This window comes from Peromyscus eremicus, chromosome 8a (genome assembly GCF_949786415.1).
Source record: "Peromyscus eremicus chromosome 8a, PerEre_H2_v1, whole genome shotgun sequence".
Classification (NCBI taxonomy): domain Eukaryota; kingdom Metazoa; phylum Chordata; class Mammalia; order Rodentia; family Cricetidae; genus Peromyscus; species Peromyscus eremicus.
In genome coordinates this window covers 89,962,915-89,986,237 of record NC_081423.1, presented here as the reverse complement: position 1 = coordinate 89,986,237, position 23,323 = coordinate 89,962,915, and the positions used below count along the sequence as shown (strand labels likewise).

General features: G+C 47.1%; 1 protein-coding gene and 1 long non-coding RNA gene across 3 annotated transcripts in view; one reads left to right on the top strand and one right to left on the bottom strand.

Annotated features, from left to right (window-relative positions):
• Window positions 1–23,323, top strand: part of Prkca (protein kinase C alpha) — a 399,699-nt gene that overhangs the window by 328,107 nt on the left and 48,269 nt on the right. The gene's annotated exons all lie outside the window — the stretch shown is intronic.
• On the bottom strand, window positions 10,920–14,206 carry LOC131917881 (uncharacterized). Of its 2 annotated transcripts, XR_009380763.1 has the most exons (3): window positions 14,117–14,206; window positions 13,582–13,850; window positions 10,920–13,454 (listed from the first exon to the last, which is right to left on the bottom strand). It is a non-coding gene; the product is annotated as an uncharacterized LOC131917881 (long non-coding RNA). The 2 variants fall into 2 exon arrangements; XR_009380762.1 differs by having other exon boundaries at window positions 10,920–13,850.

Genomic DNA, 23,323 nt, shown 5'->3' with positions numbered 1-23,323 from the left:
GCTGGAGGGCTTGAGGCCAAAAGGGAAGCATTTCTCTTGGAGACTGTCTCCCTACTGAAAGAGCAGGGCTTGACAGTAGAGCACTAGCCCAAAGCCATCCAGCCTCAGAGGGGAGAGGGGAGGTCCTCAGTGGTTGGGATGGCAGGTACTATCACTCTGAGCCCCATGCTTAGACAGAATGACCTACTTGAACAACCTCCCAATATCTCCTTTGCTCATCTTTTGCCTTTATTTCCCAGATTTCCTCAGATGATGTCTGTTCATTTCCTGAGCATTTTGCCATCATTACAGCAAGGGACTAGGCAGAAGCCTGTAGATGACAGAGTCATAAAGATGCTGAGAGTTCACGGCAGCTTTTATGCTGTGTTTAAATGGAATCATCTGGTGACCCTAGGCAAGCATATAGTCCTGCAGTGGTTCTGTGTTCAGGTCTATGTGTGTGAGAGTTGCAAGCCTTCCCTCAGTGCCCAGTGTTGGCAAGGCATGCACTAGGGCAGAAAGAGCAGGATTCACATTTGAGCAGATCTGTGGGCTGGCCAGCCTTTCCAAACAGCATGTAAGTTAGCATCAGGATAGAATTTGGGAGCTTCTTTTAACCCCACCACATTATTTTCCTTCTTCATCCCTAGACCCATGGCTAATAGCACCCCTCAGTACCCCTCAGCTCACATGAGCTGACAGCAGTCTGTCCCTCTCCCATGCATTCTTTCCACTTTGTACCCTTGGACTGCACACAAGGTCAATATTGAGTTGTCATTGACTGAAACCATTGGTTGTTGGTCCTTTCAGAAACCTGCGTTATCTCAGGGGCTGTGGTGATATTGTGTTCCCCAAAATATTGTGCACCCTAATAAACTTATCTGGGGTCAGAGAACAGAACAGCCACATAGAGGCCAGAAAATGGTGGCACACACATGCCTTTAATCCTATCACTTGGGAGGCAGAGATCCCTCTGGATCTCTGTGAGTTTAAGGCCACACTGGAAACAGCCAAGCATGGTGACTCACGCCTTTAATCCCAGGAAGTGATGGCAGAAAGCAGAAAGGTATATAAGGCGTGAGGACCAGGAACTAGATGCTGATTAAGCTTTTAGGCTTTTGAGCAGCACAGTTCAGCTGAGATTCATTCTAGATGAGGACACAGAGGCTACCTGTCTGAGGAAACAAGATCAGCTGAGGAATTGGTCAGGTGAGGTGGCTGTGGCTTGTTCTGCTTCTCTGATCTTCCAGCATTCACCCAAATACCTAGCCCCAGGTTTGTTTTTATTAATAAGAACTTTTAAGATTCATGCTACAAGGGGCCTCTCAGTATCTAGTGCAATGGGCACCGAACCCTTTGACACAATATTGAATTTACAATACCTGGAGCCTCCTTCGCAGCTATCCTGGGCTACAGTGTGGCCTATAGACCATACCTTGGCCATGCTTGTCCGTTAGTTATTCTGTCCATGTCTGATTCCATTTTGGTGGTGATGGTTCTTGGATTTTTGAGGCGGGGGGAGTCTTTTTATATAGCTCAGACTACTCTTAAACTCAAGATACGCCTCCTGCCTCCTGCCCCCTGGTGCTGTGTCCCATTAACAAGAAGCTGTAGTTTCCTAACCTTCCCTAAGACATCAAAAGTCACTCAATCTAATAAAAAAAAATTGAAATAAATGAGCATTGACAGCTCTATCCACTGTGTTACAATTCATCAGATAATTAGATGGAATTTTTTTCATATTTAAATTGTTGATTCTAGAATCTTGGCAAACAGACTCATCTGCAAGTGGAACTGTTAGGAACCAAGGAAAAAAATCCCAGGATGGCTGGGGAAGCCCATGCTTGCTCCTACAGGTTCTGTCAGAACAGTGCAGCTGCCCAAAAGACAACCCAAACCAAGACCTTGACCACAATATCCCAGAGGGTGTCTCTGCGGCCCTTTAATCTGCTCCCTGTTTATCTTCAGATAAAGCACACACAGTCCCTGCGTCACAAACTAAATTACAGATCTTTTCATTTGTTCAGTAAGTGAGGCGCCAGCAGTGACCAGAACAAATAGCTGTACTTCCTGAGGAGCTCGTGTTCTGTACCCGTGGGCCCAGAGATGAAGCAAGGAGATACTGAGAAATAAACACAGTCTGACACCTTGGCCTGCTTTGCAGTTCCCCCAAACCTGGTGTAGAGGCTCAGCAGAGTCAGGATTCCAGACTCCCCTCCCAAGCCTGGGACTCTGCTCCTGCTGTAGGCTCATGGTCAGTGCTGAGAAGGGGAGAAGGTCCCAAGGATGGGTTACCTCTGGCTCAGCAAGTCTTCTCCGTAAAGGGTCAAATAATATCTGCAGGCCACCAAGTGTCTATTGCAATGTTCAGTGCTACATTGTGGCATGGGCACACCTGCTGACAATGTGTAATTAATGAAACTGTGTTTCAATAAGACTTTATTGATAAAAACAAGTAGCAGACCAGAGTTACCCATAAGCCATGGTTTACTGACCACGTTAAAATGAATGCATTTTCATCTTGAAATTATGTTCCACATAATCAGTGGATCCTCTGCCACGTTGTCTGGCTCTACTTTGAAACAGAGGTAGAAGGTGAGACCCTTGTCACCTTTTGTCACATCTTCATGGGGAGATACCCTTGTATGCATGCAGATGGATGTCTAGATACAGTGTGTCTGTAAAATGAATTTCTGAAATACATTGTGTCTGTAAATCAGGCATGTTGTGAATCTGAGAGTGTGTCAGATGACCCCTGAATAGAAGGGGCTATCCATGGCTATTAGGAAAGGAGATAAGATCCCATACTGCATGGAGACTTCTCAACTCAATGGTCTGGTTTAGGGTCCTGAGTAAATACCCAAAAGTGAGTTTATCTGACAGGTGGTTGCTAGAAGCCAGCCCAAGCATAAACAAGAGTTGACCCATAGCCAGGGTAGCCTTTAGCAGGACATTAGAGAAATAACTAGGTTAGTAACACACATGTTGTTTACCATTGATTCCATTCCTGTGAAAACCCAGTGCTTTCGGTGAAAGGACCATTTTGATCTTTTACATAAGTCAAGCATAGAAAGGTACCTGCAAGCTGCATTCAGCTTCCATATGAGAAGGAAGGAACCAGATATCTTCAAGCTACAATTTTCTTTTTTGTGTGTGTGTGGTGGTTGGTTCGTTGGCTGGCTGGTTGGTTGTTTTCCCTATGCAGGGTCTCTTGTAGCCCAGTTGTCCTCAAACTCAATATGTAACTGAGGGTGACCTTGAACCCCTGATTCTCCTTCCTCTGCCTTTGAGTACTGGTATATAACCTAGACCAATGTTTTGGCTAGGCTGGCTGACCCACAGGATCCACCTGTCTTTGCTCCTTTCCCGGTTCTGGGCTTATAGGCGAGCATCACCATACCTGGCCTTTGGGTGAGTGGGGAGGATCCAAACTCAGGTCCTCATGCTTGCGGAATCAGCACTTTTCCCAATGAGCTGTCTCTCCAGCCCCAATCTTGGATAAGTTCCTTAATCTCTGACCTCTATTTTTCTTGTTTATGAATGAGGAAATGACAGTACCTACTGTAAAGGAATGCATGTAGATTAAATCATATTGCTATGTAAATTTAGACAAATACCTAGGACCAGTGAGGCTCAACCCATGTTAGCCAGGCCTCTATTTCTTTACCCTTATGGTAGTTGGTTCTGTGAAGTAGACATTACTTACTGTACTTAGGAAGTAGTAAATGTTGATGCTATGACACACAGGTACAGGCATATTCATGCCACAGCCCATGTGCAAAAGTCAGATGCGGTCCAAGAAGGCTACTTCTTCCTCCCTACAGCTGGATTGCTGAGATCAGCAGGGCAGAGAGGGTGAGGGCAGGGAACAGAGCCCTACTAACTGTCCTGTGGCATGTGCTAGTGCCCACCTGCCAGCCCCCAACTGGCTCCTGTGCACCCCAGATACATGCAGAAAAACATGCTGTGTGTTTCTATAGTTTTGTTTTGTTTTGTTTTTTAATGTTCGTGGCTGTTCAGAACCACACAAGAGTATAAACCAAAAGAAATCCAAATACGTTTGAAGTTTGTGAGAGGCTTGTCTATACGAGGGTCATGAAGAAGCCTCCTGAGGCTTGTCATGAGGTGCCAAAGCTTCAAGCCACTCTGGAAACACTGCCAGTTGTCTGTTTTCCTTTAACCTGGGGAACAATGTAAGATTCTCTCTTACTAATGAGCAAATTAAGAATCCAATCACTGCCATAGTCTAGGTACTTAAATCAATGAAGATGAGATTCTGTGGCTAGGTTGTACAAGAGAAAGCAGATGTTTTTCTCTTTTATTTACTATTGTCAAAATTGGATTTTCTGAAAGCCTCCATTGTCTTTGAAGACTTTATCTAATTTGCAATGTTCTTTTCCAGATGGGGGAAAAAAGACAGCCCATTGGAAACACTCAGATAAACTGTTGCTATTTGTTGATTTGATCAGCCTTGCTATGGTTACTATAGAAACCTGAGTTCTTTCCGATGCCCTTTAGCCACAAAACAGAAATTTGATGTGCCCCCAGTATGGATTCTACTTCTTTGGTCCCTAAATAGCTACTTAATTACTTTCTGAACTGGATGATAAGGGGGTAAAAAAAAAAAATCTATTAAAAGGGCATCAGTTAAGATAGTTTAATGTTTGTACTTCAGCTTGGTTTTAGAAGCAAAATCTTAAGCCGAAGTAGGCTATGAGGTGAAAATGATTTTCACACATTTGTTAGATCATTTGTCAATAGCCCTTAGCACTGAGCAAACCCAGGGAGTCTCTGGTGGTCACAGCCAGGCTTGTGATCAGCGCTGAAGAGAAGACAAAGGCCACAGTGCTGTCCTCGTACTGGCCATGTGTTCTCAGTGTAATTTAATTTAGAGACACAATACATAGTTTTGTTGAGAAACAAAAAGAAATGAAGATTGCCCATTCCAGCCTTTTGTACCATCCTACCAAATCCCTAAAATAGCGAGAGTAGACTTGTGCTACAGGCATGACTTTGCGGGTGGGTGGGTGGGTGGGTGGGTGTTGCTGGTGGGTGTCGCCGGGTGGATGTCACCGGGTGAAGAAACCGAGAAGCATCCTGCTAGAAGCAGCTCTCCCTGTGTACCCAGACTCTGGTACCCATAGGAGGTCAGGGTGTGAGTGAGGACCAGGGATGTATCCCTCCATGTACAGGAACTGGAAGAAGGGAAGGGAGGAACAGTGTCCCTTGGCACAAATGTAAGCATAGTGAAAAACATTGACAGTTCCTTATGGCTCTATTTCGGGTACCTGAGCAGAATTAAGGCGACAAAAACCCCATGAAAGAAGAGCTTAAGTGGTTCTGGGAAGACAGGCTAGTTGGTAAAGTGCTTACCAACAGGAGGACCTGAGTTCAGATCCCCAGCACCCCTATAAAAAGCCTGGCATGGGGCAGGGTGAGAGTGATAAAGCATGTGATTCCCTGGGGCTTGCTGGCCAGTCAGTCTAGCCAAATCAGTAACTCCAGGTTCAGTGGGAGTCCCTGTCCCCCAAAATAAGGTGGAGAGCAACTGAGGAACACACCTGACGCCAGCCTTTGGTCTCCACATAGACACACATGCATCTGTACATGTGCACATATGAACACAAACACACCTACACCACACACACACACAAGTGCACAATCCAAGCCTGAAGTGTAAGGCTGTATGGATGAGGTAAGGATTTCAAGGCTAGTCCGGTAGACATGGTGGTGGAGACTTAAGAGTTCACCCTGCTTTTTACTGAGTCAATCTGCGTTTTAGTAAGATTCCCAAGTACGCATTACATCTTCAGAAGTGCTGATTGAGAAGACAAAACCATTGACTAATGAGTGAGCAGATTCATTGTCCACAGATGCAGTGAAGTGAGGGGGAATTAATGGATCAAACAGGGACCCATACCAAACCTCCTGCCTTTCTGTGACCCGCGAATTAAGAATAATTGTGTTTTGAAATGTCTTTTTACCCCCAAATCAAAGAACTATAATGTTGTGAGACGTGAAAATTAAATTTCCATGGCCCTAAATAGAGTTTTCTTAACACAGGCCATATTCATTACCATAAGCATTTTGACTGAGGCTGCTTCGGTGCTTTGAGGCAAGGTGGAGTCGCTACTAGAAGGAGTGGGAGGCCCAAAAAGCCTGAAGTCCATGCCCTCTGGTCCTCTACTGAGTTCCAGGATTCCAGCGTTAGCAGAATTTGGAGTGTAAGACCTGGGAAGGGTGTTTAAAATCATCTTTGTTGATGGGAAAGGGACAGCCCAGAAGGGACACACTTGCAAAGTCAATGGTATAAGCACTCCATTATCCTGTCTGAAATGATTCTCCTTATTTCCTGCCTCTTCCTCTGCTCTCGCCTGCAGCACCCACTTTTCTGAGCATGTGCATACACACACACATACACACACACACACACACACACACACACACACACACACACACACACAAACACATTGTGCTTAGCCATGCATCTTGGTACTGGCTTATTTTCCCTTCTCCTCCACTTTCTAAGTCCCAAGCACATTAAATCTTTGTAAACTTTGGTGTAAATCTCAAGCTTCTTAAAATTGATTCCATTGTACAAACTAAAGGTGGTTTCTTTTCTAGACACACCTATCTCTGGGGGTGGCTGGAAGCCTTCAGCAGAAAGCCATTCTGGGGTGTGACAGCACCCTACCCTTACATGTCCAAAGCCCTGTAGCGGTTGGGTAAAAACCCACACTGGTCATGAATCTGATGCTATCAGAGAGAGACCAACTTCTTTCCCACACTTTCTGTGAGTCCAGAAATCAGGAACTCTGACCTGTCTATGTCAGGCACCACCCCTGGGGGAGGAGTGTAGAGCAGCGGGAGATGTTCACTACCTCTGTTCACTCTCTAGAGACTCAGATGACGCAGACTGTTCTTCTCCCATGTCCCCCTTGGTGAGCAAGGCTCTGTTCAGGCAACAAATCCTCTTTGTCCAGTTGCCAGTGACTCCAGCTCCCAACACTGATCAAGCCTCACAGCTGGAAAATGTTGCCCCTCTGGTGATATGGCATGCTATCGCAATCAAACCAGAGGAGCCTCAAGAACCCAGATTGGGAATGCTGAAGACATTGGCTCAGTGGTTAAGAGTGTCTGTGGTTCTCTCAGAAAGCCTGAGTTCAGTTCCAGCACCCATGTCAGGTGACTCACAACTGCCTGGAACTCCAGCCCCTAGGAATACACCACCTCTGGATTCTGTGAACACCAGCACTCACGTATACATGCCTACACAGAATTATACACATATACACATAATTAAGAAGGATAAAAATAGATCTTTAAATCAGGTGTGGTGGTGCATACCTTCAATCCCAGCACTAGGGAAGAAGAAGCAGGCAGCTCTCTGTAAGTTCAAGGTTAGCCTGTTCTACATAATGAGTTACAATCTAGCCAGGGGAACATAGTGAGACTTCATCTCAAAAAAAAATTTTTTTTTAAGAATTCAAAATGGCAGTTCCTAAAATGAGGTTCAGGAACCTGTGGCTGGGCTGCTCGTGGGTATTTGGGGATTTTAGCTTATTTTCATGGATAGACTCTCCTTATTCTTTGAGACCCTTGCTGTGATATATAAGTGATGGTGACACTTCCCAAACTACATAGGCCGAGAGTGCCAGGGCTCAGGAACCTGGTGTGTTCCATGGCTCCCAGGTCTTTGGCCCTTAACACAGAGCCAGCCACACAGCTTCCCAGCGTTCACCATCCTGGCTCCCCTGGATGTCCACTGGTCCAGAATATGTTCCCTAGATCCCTTGGAGGTGTGAAAGGGAGGAGTGCTGGGGATTCTGGGCTCGGTCACTTCATGTGGTTTCCTTTGCTCTTTTTCAGAAGGAGATTTTGGTCTAGTTTAGCATCGCCAAATATTGCCAAGCCTTGACCTTATTTGTAAAGCCATTTGAGTCCAAGAGTAATTTCCCAGTGGCTGGGGAAGACTCTGGGGTGCAGGGCACTTGTATTGAGGTGTCTCCCCTGGAGGTCTTCCTGGGGTGACCTATCACAGATAGAAGTTGGAGGAAGGGATTTCCTAAATCTTGTCAGTGTGTCTGGGCTAGAGGTACTAAAGCAAAAGGTGGCTGAGGACCCAGTCAAAATGCTTCCAGCTTCAAGATCCAGTGGGTGGTTTGTTACTGGTTGGCTCCCTTTAATCGTGTGGTAGATTAAGCTCTCTGGCCAGAAAACAAAGCTTTGGCAGTTAGAATAAAATACTCTATTTTGGGGAACAGTTATAGTTTTGTGAGTACTGACCTAAAGGCTCATACTTACAAGATAGATGTAAGAGAAGAAAATGTGTTTACACTTGGTAGAATGTTTGACCAGCTTCCCGTTTTAGTAGACAGAGCCTTACCACTCTAATGGCTCATCTGTTTGTCCAGCAGTTCTCAACCTACGGGTGGCGACCCCTGTGGGATCGAATGACCCTTTCACAGGGGTCACCTAAGACTGTCAGAAAACACAGATATTTATGATTGTTAACAATAGCAAAATTACAGTTATGAAGTAGCAATGAAAATAATTTTACGACTGGGGTCTCCACGACATTGTTTAAAAGGTCGCAGCATAGGAAGGTTGAGGACCACTGCATTTGCCCCTCATCACCCCTATTTAGGCTCAGGGATGCTATGACCCACTTGGGCTGTGGGATTTGGGTTGTGAAAACCAGCCTCTCTGGTATCCTCTCTCTGAAACTGCCTCACACCAGATGGACCTCTGACTGCTCCTGTCACCCCTCTTATGATTCCTCTGTTAAGAGGGTATCGATTCATTGTCACTAAGGTTAATACTTGGGACAGTGAAGCTTTCTAGTCACACGGGTGTTCTAGACAGCAGTGGGGAGCTGGAGGACACAGAGCCTGGTGATGTGACCTTCAGTTAACCGGGATGGGTTAACCCATGTCTCCCAGCTTGTTTTACTGGGAAAATCTCAGGCATCTTGAGTTACTGAAGAGCCTCCAAGGCCTCAAGAAAGCAGATTTTATTAAGAACATGTCCTTTGGTTGGTGCATGAGGCACCTGGGTTTGATCCACAGCATGATAGAACTTCAACTAGGCATGGAGGCACACACCTGTAATCTTAGCACTCAGGAGGTAGAGGCACAAATGCCAGACTTCAGTCACCAGGGCTACATAGGAAGTTCAAGGCCAAGCTGAGCTACATGAGCCTTTTGGAGAGTCACATGGTGGGGGGCGGGGCTAACTTGAACTGGGAAAAAAGACTAATGTGGGTTTGGTCTTGAGTATGTGTGTGTAAAATTATTGGGAACCTAGCTGTGTGCTCTTGGACATGTGTACTAACAGGAATGCCCATTACCTGTCACGTGGATGGTGCCTAGCAAAACACATATACAGGTACAGTGGAACTGTTTGGCATAAGACCATGTCAATGCCCAGGAATGCCCTGAGGAGGGAGAGAGAATGGGCCTGGCCACATGCGGCTTGCTTCCAGGCTTTTCACTGTTCTAAGAATGAGGTGGTTCTGTACCCTCTAGGGACTAGGCCCAAGCGGGTCCACCTTCCCGCCAGTCCCGACTCCACCCCTGTGCCATTAGGTGACTGCCACCTTCTGTGCCTTGTGCATTCTAAGGGAAGCCTGTGTCAGGCAGGCTCCAGTGTTTGTCTCATGGTACTGTGTCCAGAGAGTGGGGTGATGACCGTTCTGAGCAGTGCTTTCAAGAACTGCTCCCCTCCCTCTGCCCTCCACTGCCTCTTTTAACAGCTGTTTCATGACTCTGCTTTTCTTTGGAGAAGCAGCTTGGGAAGTTGGCTCCCCCTGAATACACTGAGCTACTGGGCAAGGTCTTCCCTCAGAGCAACCCTTTCTGTTTTCTCAAGAGTAAATAGTTGCCTCTGGCCGCTCCAGGATGTAAAGGCGGTTCCTGTTTACAAACACTTTCAGGTGGATGAAATACGCTGGTTCTTGGGTCCTGGGACCCTAAATGCTATCTAAACCATTTGCCTGTGTGATGTGACATGCTTAAGCAATGTGCCCTTGTCCTTGTTTCGATGTTGGAAATGATCCTTCTGGGGAGAAGATGCACATTCTAAGGCTATATTTCCTAACGTAGAAGAGGCAGACATGGGTATCGAACACAGACATAGCTGAGGAGGGAAACAGAGGGCTGGGGCTGGAGAGGTGGCTCTGCAGTTGCCACCCTGCACAGCTCTTTCAGAAGACTTGGGTTCAGTTCCCAGCTCACTAAGCACCTCTAACTCCAGTTCCGTGGGATCCAGCACCCTCTTGTGGCCTCCACAGGCACCTGCATGCCCACTGTGCACATAAATACATATAGGCAACATACACACTTTTAAAAATAGAGGGATGGGGAAAAAAGAGCTAAGGCAAAGCCATCACCTCTCTAGATCCCCCTTCCAGCAGGTAAAGTGATTGCTCTTCCCAACGCTGGTGGACAACTGCGCACTCTGAAAGGACCACTCCTCTCTACTGGTTGGCCACTCACTCACACCTACCTTGCTTGGTACTCCAGGAAGCAGCATGGTACAGTGGCACGAAGTGCCACATTCCTGAGCTCAAGCCCAGCTCTCCCACTGCCTAGCTGGTGGCCTTGGCTCCTTGTCACTTGGCTCGCCTGTCTCACCTCTGTCCCTCCATGTTAAATATGGAAGAGATAAAAAGCCCCAAGCTGGCAAGGCTTGCTTGGATGGTTAAAGTAAATATAAAAGGTGCTTAGAATTCCTCACTGTCATTCCTGGGGTTCTCCCTGCACCCCTACCCCGGGAGGTAGAAATCAAGAGGCTGCCTGTGATGTTACTTTCCTCAGTAGCCATCTCCAAGTAAACTCAAAAGCTCTGTTCTTCCGCTTGGGTCTGAAGCCCCCATTTGTACGTTGGGTGCCGTGTTAGTTCTTTTTCTTGTTGCTATGATAAAATGCCTGACAAGGGAGTTAAGAGAAGAGAGGTTTTATTGAGGGACTAGAGTCCATTGTAGTGGGGTAGCATGGTGGCATCAGGGGAGGAACCATGGAAACAGAGGTTGGACAGGAAGTGGGGCTTTGCCCATCCCCACTGACCCATGTCCTCCAGAAAGGTTCTCCCTGATAAATGTTCTAAAACATTCCCAAACAAGGCCACCAGTGGGACCCAGTGTTCAAACACATGAGCCTGCGGGGACATTTCACACCCAAACCACAGCAAACACAGGCAGCAAGTGGACCTTGGTTCACTCCGCTTCTCCCACCTGGGACAGAGAAGTCTGGTGACTCAGTTCACTGTGCGCCACAGAGCTTCCTCCTGGGAAGTTTTGTGTTTGCTCTTGAGTATTTCTTGTGCCTTTTATGATGAGCCCTAGGAGAAGAACCCCAGCTTGTTCTGCCTGAGAAAGGAAACGTTGCCTGTGCCGGGATAATGCACCCTGACCCTGAAGCAAAACTGGAGGGCAGTCACTCCCTCACACCTCAGAGGGGCTTTGCCCTGGCTTGGCCACAAACTAATCTTCACCTTGTGGACCTTTATGAAAATAGATTTGTCAGCACCCAACCCATGACTGGCCCCTAGAGGCTGTACGTGTCTCAGCTGACATGCTACACAGAAATAAGCAGGACCTTTGGTCTCAGCAAGGACCATAGGCGAGTGGCCACATTTGCACAGAGCTGGTGGCTTGCGGTGAGGGAGGGTGTGGCAGGGAGTGCCACCATGGTCTCATTTTTTATCAGGGGCAATCTTTCTGTACCCCACACTGCTCCAGTCCCCAGCAGCCTGTGAATACCCCTGTAAGAAACATAACATTGATAAAGATTCCTTTGGCTCTTTCTGGCCGACTAGTGCAAAGTCCCCACCCACTTTCAAGGGTTACATCCAAAGGACTCCAGGACATCTAGTATGTGGTAAGCCTCATGCCTGCACCTCTTTCCTCTCCCGTTTGAGGCTCTCTACCCCTGAAGCTACTTGCACTTCAGCTACCTCCTCTCTGCTGCAGCCTGCAACCAAGTCTGCACCTCAACTTTCCACAGCCTTCTAGGACCCCAGGCCCAGAGCGCCGTAGAGAAAAGTGACACCCCCAGCAGTCTCTTACACCAGCCTGGTGCCCCCCCCCAACACACACACACCCAGAGAAAAAGATGTAGATTTACACCTCTGTCTTACATTGAAGATCCTCCTCCAGGAACCCCGCCCCCCATTCCTCTGAAGACCAACTCTGGCAGGAGAACCCTGGGGACCACTTGGCCCTCTCTGAGTCTACCTCTTGGGGAGCCTCCCTGCTGAGGCTTCATCTCTTCCTCTCTACCCATCCTGAATCTCTTCTGATACTGCCTGCCACCGGGAATGGCTGTGGCTGGGCACTGCTCTCGAAGGAGCTCCCAGGGCTGAGCCAGCAGAAATGGAAGATCCCATTCATCTACGACGACGATGAGGTAGAATTTCAGTCCATTTTACAGAAATTAAGGATGCCCTAAGTGTCAATGAAGTCTGTGACAACTCTTGAAGTCCCCGCCTTCCCTGTGAGCTGATGGCCATGGAACCCAGAGAGGAACATAGAGCAGGAGAGCTGCAGCCGGTCCTGGAAGCAGGTGTTCCATGGAGCTATGATTAGATGCCTGGGTTTTATAAAACCATATGGTTTTAAAATGTCCCATGAACATGGGCTAAAACAGAGCATTATAAAAGCTGTGTGCTGAATTTAATGGCAGTTGGCTCGGCTTTCAAAACGCTTGCTCTTGTCAATTAGAGACATTTTAGAAAAAGTTTATGTTCAAGCAGTTGAACAAGTGGATCCAGCATTTCAGAGACAGACTCATAAAAAGAAAAACCAAGACCCCTGTGTAAAAGCACAGGTTTTGAGCCCTTTGCGGTGGGGTATAGGATGGTGCTCTGTTCATCTTTCTCACAACCTAAACAACCGTGAAGGAAAGCAAGCTTCGGGGTCACCCTGGCTTGTACAGCTTGGGTATTTACTTCAGGAGCTGGCTTCTTATGCTTATTCAGATTCTAGCTGAACATCCCCAGGAGTGGCTTTTTCATTTGAACTCTGCCCTCCTGTGACAACAACCATCATTTCTCATCATTTTGCAGGTCATTGTCTGCTTCTTTCTCTAAAGTAGATGCTGTGGCTCTCAGCCCACTCCAGGGTCCCTGGCAACTCCACCGCCTCCCTCTCTCTTCCGATCCATTCTTGGTTCTGTGACTTGCAGAGTCTGAGTGCAGCAGAGGTTTTAGAATATTCAGAAGACACAAAATGATCTATACTTGTTTGGGGTTTGCAGTTTTCTATAAGTTAAAGTACCTGGTGATTCTAAAACTCCCTCTAGCATTTTACCATCGGTGGCATTGGCAAGCGCTTGGCTCTCTCTCTTCTTAGTGCTTTGGGGCATTTCTGCAAAGGTTCATCTGGGAAGATGGTCCAGGTGCTTTCTTTGTGCCACTTTGCAGTATTCAATGGGACTCCACTGCCACAGGCTACCCCTTGAACCTTAGACGAATTTCTGCAAAAGATCCTTGTTAGGGTACAATTGCTCCAGGAGCTAAACCACAAGAGGGCAGTAAAGACTCGCAAAAGCAAGACTCCCTGCATCTTAATGAACACAGGCCAGAGCAGAAGCAGAGACTCACCTGGGGCCTCTACTTGTTGATGAACAGGAATGGCAATAAAATAAATGGTCGTTTCACGCTCCCAATTGCTCCCAATTTTAGGCAACAATCACGGTGCTAAAAGAGAAACAGTCAAGGGCCTTGTGGGTCTTGTTGGCTCCTTCCATCTATTGCTTGCCCAGAGAATCCCTGCCTTTAAACGTGGCTGACAGTCTGGAAAACCATTTACTTTGACAGCGTGTGTGAATCCAGAGACTCCCGACCCTGCAAAGCCTGAGTGGTGGCAATCCCTGGCAGGAAAAGAAATGGGCTAGTGTGAAAAGAGTCTAATAACATTTTAGATCACAGCCATTCCGCCCGCACTAGACTTCCCTAAAGTGGACATCGGACAAATCGTGATGTCAGCCCCAGTGGGAGAAAGACTGTTTTCATGGGTGGAAACACTCAGAAAAGGTAAAATTTGGAGGATCTTCAAACAGGATCCTTTGGGGATCCCAGGATCCTCCCATAGCAACTGGAGAGAACTAAGGACAGTAGCCTTCAGGGGACCACTTACCAAGGTGAGGCAAGTTGGGCTGCTTCTAGTTTAGCCAGCCTCCCCTGAGGAATTAGAGTCTGCAGTTAGGTTAACCGTTGGGGGGGGGGGGAGGTGCATGAAACTGCACTCTCCCTGAAGAGCTATTGGCAGTTAATAGTAACTGATGGGGGGGGGGGGAGTATTTACTCTTAAGGTGCCCATGCTCCTGGAACTTTAAGGAAACTCAGTTGGGTCTCCCCACAAAAAAAAAAAAAAAGGAAGAGGGCAAAGAGAGAGGGAGGGAGATTTGAAGTGGAAGGGAAGACTAGCCAGGAAGAGGAGGGAATCAATGGGAATGGGAAGGAAATGGGAGCTGGTAATAAGGGAGAGGGACCAAAATACTCGGAATACATGTGTGAAAAAAAGATTAGCCAGCTTAACAGGCATGCCATACATCACTGGATGAATCAAAAAGCATAAGGGGAAAATAGATAACCATAAAGAAAATAACATACTAGAAACTCATAAGGCTTGGTAGAAAAATAACCAAACATTGTTGTCCACGCCAGGCAAAGCTCTAATAGATCCTGGGTCCCACATTTCCCTCACCCACCCACCCTTGGAGTATGACTCAATTGCCACAACATCGAGGCTTGCTGACTTCCTGTGACTTCCTGACTTCATTTTAACAGTGGCAGCCACCTGAGTGGATGGGCCCATAAAAACAGTTCTCATTATGGAAATGGCTTACTGGGTATCCCCTGGCCTTTGCTGAATAAGTACCTACTGTTTTGGCAACACAGCCTTATTTGCCTGCCTGTACCACTTAGAGCATCGAATATCACAGAAGAGACTGAATGGTAATTTGATTCAGATGCATTGGGAACTTTCCATCCTTGCTGTCCTGAAAAGTTAGCAAGGAGACATAGGCATTTGATCTAAGGACAGCTGAAGGCCTAGGGGTGAAGCTCTTGTTAGTAGAATGTTAGCCTTGAGGTCCTGGGTTCAATCCCCAGCACCGAAAAATCAAATCTATAAAACTGTGAAAGGTCAGCAGCAGGTGAAGATAAGTGATTTGAGAATCTACAGGACATGAGACAAAAGTAAAACTGCACCCCAGAGGCCCATCCCAGCCACTGCCTGCCATTCTAAATCCTAGCCACACATTCATTCATCTGAATTTCATGCCACAGCAGCAGAGGTGGGTAATGATGGAAGAGACTATCTGGCCTGCACAGCCAGAATTATTTACTGACCTTTGCTATAGCGGGGAGAGTGCTAATTCAAAGCCTAGAGTTTGGGCTTCAGAACCAAGGAAGAGAGTGAATCTGGACTGTCACTGAGCCCCCTCGTCTGTAACCTGAACATGTTATGTCATTTGTCTCCATCCTTCTGAGGCTGGTTGCACCCATTCTGGGCCCACCTGGAGTGCAGGAGACTCAGACTCTGCAGCCAGTGGATCCAGGGTCCTGTGTTGGGAGAAAATGGCATCCTTCTCTTCCTCCATAGCATGAGCAACCCTGTGAGGAGCTGGAGGTAGTGGAGTTGGCTCTGGAGACCATCACAAGGTTCAGACATCCTCATCTACATGCAGGCGTCTTCCTCATAGGCACCTTCTAGGGCTGACAGACTGTCTGTGATCCTGGGGAGAGTGACTAGTACACCCCTGAGGCTTGCTTGCTGTTCATCTGTGACTCCCAGCTTGGGAAGAAAACTCCAGTCAACAGGCATTGACAGCCATCCAGGCCCCTAAGTCTAAGGGTATAAACAAGAGCATGCGGTCAGAAGGAAATGGTGACGAGGGAGGTGGCCTGCCCTGGGGACAGCTGTGTACCTTCTGTAGAGATGGGCTTTCCTTCTGCTGTAACCACGCAGGCCACGAGCCTTACAGACATGACCCATTGCTCACTGCCCTCGATCCCAGGGGGTTCAGGGTCACGGCAGCACAGATTTGGTGTCTGGTTCACAGAAGGTTGCTTGTTCCTGTTTCCCTAGAAAGCATGAGACCCTTTCATAAGGACACCCCCATTATGACTGTGGAGCCCTAGTGACTTCATTGTCTCCTCACACTGTCAGATCAGGGGTGAGGGTCTCCACATGTGAATTTGGGGCAGATGGATGAGTATTCAGGCCATGCCACCCTTCTAAGACTGTTCCTTCTAGCATGTCAAACATGAAGCCCACAGGTCTTATGAGCATGCACGAGGCTGGGGATAGCTGTGAATGTGACCTCACACAAAATCATCACCTTACTTAAAACATTAAGAGGTGTGTGTGTGTGTGTGTGTGTGTGTGTGTGTGTGTGTGTGTGTGCGCGCGCGCGCGCAGATGTGGTGTAAATGTTTTTAAATCCAGTTGTGAGGCTACAGAGCAGTGGTTCTCAACCCTCCTAGTGCTGTGACCCTTTAATATAGTTCCTCATATTGTGGTGACTCTCTGACCATAAAATTATTTTCATTGCTACTTCTTTTTATTATTATTAAGAAATTTTCTATTCATTTTACATACCAACCACAGACCCTTCCCTCTCCTCCCTCCTCCCTCCTCCCTCCTCCCTCCTCCCCCCAGCCTTCCCCCCATTGCTACTTCTTGATTGTAATCTTGCTACTATTATGAATCATAATGTAAATATCTAATATGCAAGATATCTGATATGCAACCCCTGTGAAAGGGTCTTTCATCACTATAGGGGGGCACGGCTCACAGGTTGAAAACCACTGCTCTAGAGCATATACTTGGAGATAACATCTTTTCCCAGTATCAAAAGGTAGACACACCTGACTGAAGATGGTCCCAAAGCCAGATCTGAAAGAACGCTGCTAGAAGTCCCAACCAATAATGTATACCGATGTCCTAGAAGAAGTCAAAGCTTGTCTTTTGGAATTGGTGTGTCCTGACTCCTTGAGTTTCCCACCCCTTCTCCCCGATCTTCCCAGATGTCCTTGTACAGTCGCCAGTGGATGCCACCAGCCTTGCCCAATCCAAACCTTAACCTGATGACTCTGCATCTACTTGGAGTCTAAGAACAAGAGAGAGATTCAAACAGAAAATGGTGCATCTGCCTGCTCTAGAAACAGTGAAAGGCATCTGACGGCAGGGAGTGAGAATTCCCTAACACGTGTTGAGGAAATGCAGGTTCCAGGGGTCTTCTGTACCTGTTAACTGTGATGTGAAAAATGAGAGATTGCAGGGCATCTGTAGAATGTTTCCAGTGATTGTCTCTAGCTGATAAAATCATAGGTACTTATTTCTTTCTTTTAAAAAAATGTATGCATCTTAAATTTTTTCTGAAATGAATATATATCGCTTTATTTCAAGAAGAAATAACTCTGCCTTTTAGAAAATGTTATGTGAAAAAAGCACTTATTCACTTGTTCAGAGAATTTGAGGTACGCTGTATCCCAGACATGTCCTATGCTCTGGAGTTAGACCAGAGAGAGCCAGAGGAGAGGGGTGACTGGTTCACAGAGCATAAAGAGACCAGGAAGAGCAAGGTGACAGGGACAGCTGACAGGGTGAGTGGGGGGTCCCAGATGCTTAAGGCATCATTTGTAGACTAGAAGGAAGGTAAGTATGCCTATGTGGGTCACAGGAGGCAGAAAGAATAAAGGTCTCCAGGGGGCAGCATGCCTGGCCTGTTCCAATAAATGACAAATGAGTTAGCCAGAGAACAGCAGGTTTCTCATCTACTTCACTGTGCTGCCCAAGACCCATAATACCCACTAAGTAGCATCCTTTTAACCTGTTGCCTAGCAACCGAGTAGCAGGACTAGATGTCAGGACTCATTGCTGTTCGGAAACACGGGCACTAACCTAGCTGACAGGTCCCTCTAGCAAGCCCTCCCCAAGTCCTCACGATTTGCTTCAAAGCACTCAATTGCTCTGAGCCAGGATTGCAGCATGCATGGGTGAATCCATTTCCTTGAGGGTAAGATTTTGTGCCTTGGTTCTGTACGGCACATCTGCTTCCGCTAAACCCTATCCTGCTTTGTGGAGCAGTGCTGAAATGCCATGTCAGCATTTTCATCATGAAAAGAAAAAGGAAAAAACATATAAAAGAAATCCATAACAGTTTATGTGCTTCCATGGTTGGGCACCACTGGCCTGTCACCCCTGGAATGTCAGACGTAGAAAGACCCTTCCACAGCTCTCAAGTCCAAAGGCAGTCACTATGTCACACTGCAAATAGTTTTGATAAATACATTCATCAAAGCCATACTCGTACTAACTCGAGAATCAGAACATTTCGAGTGGGGCAGAGTGGAGTTAGACACTGACCCGTTCTTCAGAGGTTACCCAAATGACCACCGGGAGACTTGCTCTCATACTGCAATGTAGGTCTTAGGCTTGGATAAACCAGAACTTCTTGTCAAAATTTCCAGGCAGAGAGGCATGACGTGAAAGCCAACACGTGATGACGGTACACTCACCATAACACTGGGTCTTTGGGGTCGTGTTGCTTGTTTAGCAAAGCCAACATACACTCAGTGCACACAATTCAAGCAAGGCAAGGTGTCGTTGGCATTAGCATTAGACCTCCGCCTTCGCTGCTACCAGAGGTCAAATTATCCCAGCTCTGCTGCTGCAAATGGTTTAACCTGATAGAAAATGTGTCTCCACCACCCCGTCCTTCATATACCTAATGTAAGTTATTACTTTTGTTAACATTATTTTATGGATTTTAAAGTCAGCAACTTATGTAACCCAGGCTGCCTTGAACTCCTGGTCTAGCTGCCTCTGCCTCCATGTGCAGAAACTGACTTCAGGGTTATATCATCACACCCCACGATGCAAGTCATTTGGCATGGAACTTGTCCTGGTTTTAATTTGCAAACCCTGCATTAGTGAGCTGAGTGTAAGGAGTCTCTCACATTGTACAGACAAGTCCTTGGGCCCAGGAGGTGGCCACTTATGTAGACTTGTGACTCACTTCCAGTAAATACAGGCACACGAGGATCTGGGTTTGCAGTGTTCAGATTCCTGTCATATGGTTTGCTTGTCCCCACCTCAACCTGTAGCACTTCAGGGACTACAAAATGCCTCTGTAGTTCCAAATGAGATTCAGTATTAGTTGGTTATCAGCTCATTTCCTTATGAGGGGTGGACACTGGCTAGTCTCAGAGCCTGGCAATCCAGGTGGCATCATGAAGCCAGGCTTGACAAATGTTCAGGTTCCATCTTTTGAAGAATCCGAATTCCCCAGGTGCAAGTTATTTTAGTCAAAGCCAATAACACATGCTATGCTGTTAAGGACATAAGAAGAAAACATGGGAAAGTTCTAGCATTTAGAATTACCTTGTTCTCTTTTACAGCATCGCACATCAAGGTTTTCATTTTTCCCTTTTTTGAATAATTTCAATGCTGTTTTGTTTTGCTTCGCGTTGTTTCTATACAGAGTTTCTCTGTGTAGCCCTGGCTATCCTGGAACTCACTCTGGAGACCAGGCTGGTCTCAAACTCAGAGATCCTCCTGTCTCTGCCTCCGGAGTATTGGGATTAAAGTTATGAGCCATCATGCCCAACGATATGCTTTTTCTATAATACCTTTACCTATAACCTATAACCCAGTGGTTCTCAACTTTCCTAATGCTGCAAACCTTTAATACAGTTCCTCATGTTGTGGTAACCCCCAACCATAACATTACTTTCATTGCTATTTCATAACTGTAATTTTGCTACTGTTATGAATTGTAATGTAAATATCTGATATGTAGGATATCTGATATGCAACCTGATGAAAAGGTCATTCAACCCCCTTCTGGTTGAGAACCACTGCCTTAACTGATCTTAGTCCAACCCTGCAGGGGACTTGATATCTAGATGCTGCAGAAATCTCCATTTGCTCTCCCGCCATGCCCTCCCCTGAGAGGCTGTGAGGTCCATGGGACATACACAGCCACTAGACAGAGCACAAGCATGAGCAAGGGCCACAGGGAGTCAGTTCCTATTCCATTGCTGCAACAAAATACCCAAAGCTAGCCAGTATATGAATTAAAGAGGGTTATCTAGCTTATGGTTCTAAAGGATCAGAAGTGTGAGCCAGTGTCCGCCTGCCTTGTGGTAAGAGCCGACATCAGGTAGAAATGGAAGGGGGCTTCTGAGCACTCCCCCTCCTATCACTGTCTGCTGTCAGCCTCTGCCATCTGACTCCTGTTTGCTCTCACCACAGCAGGGCATCTGCCCGTGTTGGTCCCTGTTTACATTGCCATAGTAAAGGATGTCAGCAGGTGGCAATGGGCTCCAGCTGTATCCCTACACACACATACATTGATTCGATTTGCACTCTTGGTGAAGTCTGCACTACACTCCAACAGCCAGAGTAATGTCAACAGTATGCAAGTCAGGAAGGGCAAGTCTCTCGGTCCTGCTGTGAAGCCAGTTGCCAAGCAACCCATTCAGAACCAAGAGGAAGAAATGGTGGGCTCGGAAGCAGAACTTGTTATGGGATGGCTGTGCCTTCTAGAATGTGGCCCCGGGAAGAAGAGAAATCCAGCTGTTCACAGCATCTGGTCTCTGGCCAGGGACCCTCCTAGAAGGCCTCTAGGACTGTCCCTAAATCACCCCCAACACAACACACACACACACACACACACACACACACACACACACACACAACTAACACAGTTGCTAAGTATCCCTGGCTATCTTCTCGAACTCCATAGTACTTTGAACCCCTCCTTCGAGTGGAACTTGCTCAAAGGCAGGCCCAGACCAGCAAAGTTGAAGTACTTATGGATTTTCTGCTGTGAAAAAAAACTCAGAATCAGAGGTTGCTTGGTGTCCTTATGCAGCAAGGCCTGCAGTTGGCCAAATGGAAATGGCTCTGTAGGAAAACTGGGATGGTGGGCAGTGCCACTCTGGATGGCAACACATGTATACAAATACCTGGGTCATTTATACCTCAGGACTAGTTTGGGCAGGAGTGAGATCTAACCCACACCGTGGGCTGGGTCCCCAAGCAGCCAGCTGTCTATATTGAGTACAATTAGTGAAGTCTTGATCTGGTTCCCTCTAGCCTCCCTCTGTGAGCACAGATGGAATTCCACTTTCGGGGAGACTTTTCCTCAGCAGTATGAGCCTCCACCCGCCATGTCCACATTCCCATCCTAACACAGGGACTGCCTGTATTGGGTTGGCCTGTGGTCACGTCTGTGAGGATTGTCTTCATTGATGTGGGAAACCTTTGATAATAAAGAAACAAACCTACAAATACACATTTTCCCCTAGAGCTGGGACCCAGCTTTGCCAAGGCATCTGTCCATAGTGAGGCGCCCCCCCCCCGCCCCCCCCCCCCCCCCCGCCTCCTTACCTCCTCTGCTATCTACCCATTGACCTACTGTGGTGGTTTAAATAATAATGGCCCCCGTTGGCTCATCTATTCAAATGCTTAGTCACCAGGAAGTGGCACTATTTGAGAAGGATTAGGAGGTGTGGCCTTGTTGGAGAAAGCCCACTGGGGGTAGGCCTTGAAGTAGCCAAAGCCTATGCCAGGCCCAGTCTCTCTGCCTCTCTGCCTGATGATCAGGATGTCAGTCTGAGCTACTGCTCCAGAACCATGAGTGTCACCATGTTTCCCCCATGCCCCCACCATGATGATCATGGACTAACCCTTTGAAACTGTAAGCAAGCCCCCACTTAAATGCTGTCTTGTGTAAGAGTTGGCTTGGTCGTGGTGTCTCTTCACAGCAATAGAACAGTGATGAAGACACCTACCCGTAGAGGTGTTGACCCCCTGAGTGAGAGCCTAGCTCCTACTACTGAGCTCAAACCCACACTTAGGTCTGCGGTGCTGAGGAAGAGGAGGTGCTCCTAACATAAAGACTGCATCTAAAGCAGCGGTTCTCAACCTGCCTCTTGCTGCAGCCCTGTAACACAGTTCCTCGTGCCGTGGTGACCCCCAGCCATGAAAGTATTTTCATTGCTGCTTCCTAACTGTAATTTTGCTACTGTTATGAATCGTAATGTAGAAATCTAATATGCAGGATATCTGATATGCGACCCTTGTGAAAGGGTCATTGGACAACCAAAGGGCTTGGGACCCCCAGGTTGAGAACCACTGATCTAAAGCAATTACCCTTGCCCTTAAAATTGGGGCTGAGGCTGTGGAAGATGCACCAATGCTAGGACACTGGCTCACTCTCATTATCACACAGACATTTCAAAACGCTGTCTGACAGCGGGTGTGGCGCTGCACCCACTCTGGCTCCCCTGCTTTCCCAGGGGCTTCCTTGCTGACCACTGATGTATCAGTGCCCATGGCATCTTGTTTGCCTTTTCCTTCTGCCGAGCCCCCTTCCTTCTCCCCGTTGGAGGTGAGAGTGGAACTCTCTGTGAGAGTCCGACACCAGCAGCCCCCTCCAGGGTTGTCACATGGTGCGACTCCAGTGTGCAAAAACTCCTTCTGGTACCAGAGCATCATTTACCGGGTGTCCTCCAGGCTGACGTGAAGCCAGATGCCAGGAGCTGACTATTTCTTTTCATCAGTCCAACTCCTGACTTAACTAAACAAACCCCTGTTCTTCCTGCTCTCTTGAAAGCAGCAATAAATCATCCTCAAAGCTCACCAATTAAGCAGCTCCTCTCTGGAGAACATTCTGCGGTCGTTTCTGCCTGGGTACATATTTCCTACATATGGATTAATTTTGTTACAACTAAGAAAAACATCCACTCACAGTCTCATTTCCTTGATTATGTTAACAGTCTCAAAACACTATTTACCCTCAAGAAGTCAACTTTCCATCCCAGAATCAGAATTCACCTGCCATGGGCAGGTTCTTTTGAATGAACTCTCGGTTATTGTATGGAATTGTTAAGTAGGTGAAGGCTGGAAGAGTATCACTTTGTAGATTGCTGTGGGTTGGTCTGTATGTCAAATGTGTTGATGATTGATCAATAAATAAATCACTGATTGGCCAGTGGTCAGGCAGGAAGTATAGGCGAGACTAACAGAGAGGAGAATTGAGAGAACAGGAAGCTGGGTGAGGGAGACACTGCCAGCCGCCACCATGACAAGCCACATGTGAAGATGCCGGTAAGCCACGAGCCATGTGGCAAGGTATAGATTAATAGAAATGGAATAATTTAAGCTGTAAGAACAGTTAGCAAGAAGCCTGCCACGGCCATACAGTTTGTAACCAATATAAGTCTCTGTGTTTACTTGGTTGGGTCTGAGTGGCTGTGGGACTGGCGGGTGTTAGAGATTTGTCCTGACTGTGGGCCAGGCAGGAAAACTCTAGCTACAGTAGAT